A 1,469-nucleotide genomic window follows, 5' to 3' on the forward strand; every position below is an offset into this window, starting at 1 on the left:
TCTGCTGCATGATACTTGGTACTTAAAGTTTAATCTCCATGAAATTCATCAGATTTTTGATCTAATCTGTATTTTGAGGACTTAATATATGAAATATGCAGACTAAAAGAAATACACTGAAAGAAATAATGCAACGGTTTTGGGCATTTACATATTTTGTTATTTTAACACAATTGATTCATGTTAGCAGGGTAGGACATAAAACAATTGTGTTAAAGTAACTAAATATGATTAAGTAAATGCCAAAAGCGGTTGCATAATTTTTTTCAGTGGACTACTGTAATTTCAAACATCCACATGGAAATATGATCCAGTTTTCTTCAGACCACGGGAAAAGCGCAATCCTCTTTTTCCCCTCCTTATCGGGGGATCAGTGCAATAAAATGCAGCCTGCAACAGCAGCCTTTTGATACGATGATTAGGCTATGTGAACGAAAATAAGCCAGACAAAAACAAAAATCCTTTTTTTCCCATTTGCCTTTGCTTTGAAAAAGCTCCAGTGAGCTGCAGAGTGGTAAAGAGCCGGATGCAGCTCTGTAGCTGCAGGTTTCTGACCACCGAGATAAGGTCTACCTGCTTCACTGTAGTTAATTTGGCATCAGTCCACTGCTGTGTTAATCCTCTGATATCCGGCTGAAGTCAAATATTTCCGTTTCAGAACCGTCTCTGAGGCCTTGCTGACGTCAGATGCGCTGCTTTTCTTGCATTCTTAATTCAATTCTTCTTGCTCCTTTCTCAACCTTTGCTCCCAGCCTGAGCGTCACTGAGAGCTGTTGTCACAGTATATTCCTTTTCAAAGGCTTTTCAAAATGAGGCTTGTTGGCAGACTTGCTGCTTCTGATATAACAGCCGTTCCACACTGTGGACACTGCTGCAGTGAAAGCAGCACTCCTGCAATATACTGGCTGCAGAAGGAGCGTCCACAGGGGAGGTTGACTGGATCAGTAAAGATGTTCAGACAGACAGAGCAGGTCAGATACTCCAAGTATGAAACAGACGACACAGCTGCTGCTCTTCTCTTCGCCTGTTCTGGCAGGGAGGCCTGGCAGCTTTAACTTCCTGATTAACCACACCCAGAGTGTTTGCACAAGTCAGAGCTCTTTGAATCATTCCAAGTTTCATGGTCTGCAGAAACAACGATTATGATGAATACCTCTGGTCTGCCCATATTGATTCATATTTAGGACTTTATGACTGAAATCATGCAACAATCTTTTGTTGAGGAATTTCAAAATCTTGTTCAACATAAAGATGCATTATATTATTATTATTATTAAAATTTATATGCAAATAGTATCAAAGATGTTTTTATTTCATCAGATCACAGCATTAGACTCTTCTTGCAACAATGGCATGATATCACCAGCATGCAGTACCACCCTTATAATATCAGTGTGCAACATTCACCAAATAAAGGACTGTGTTAGGATTCCAGTTTGTGTGGGTTGTTTTTGTGTTTTCTTTTGTTC

The sequence above is a fragment of the Cyprinodon variegatus genome, unplaced genomic scaffold (assembly GCF_000732505.1).
Source record: "Cyprinodon variegatus isolate N-32 unplaced genomic scaffold, C_variegatus-1.0 Scaffold3397, whole genome shotgun sequence".
NCBI lineage: Eukaryota > Metazoa > Chordata > Actinopteri > Cyprinodontiformes > Cyprinodontidae > Cyprinodon > Cyprinodon variegatus.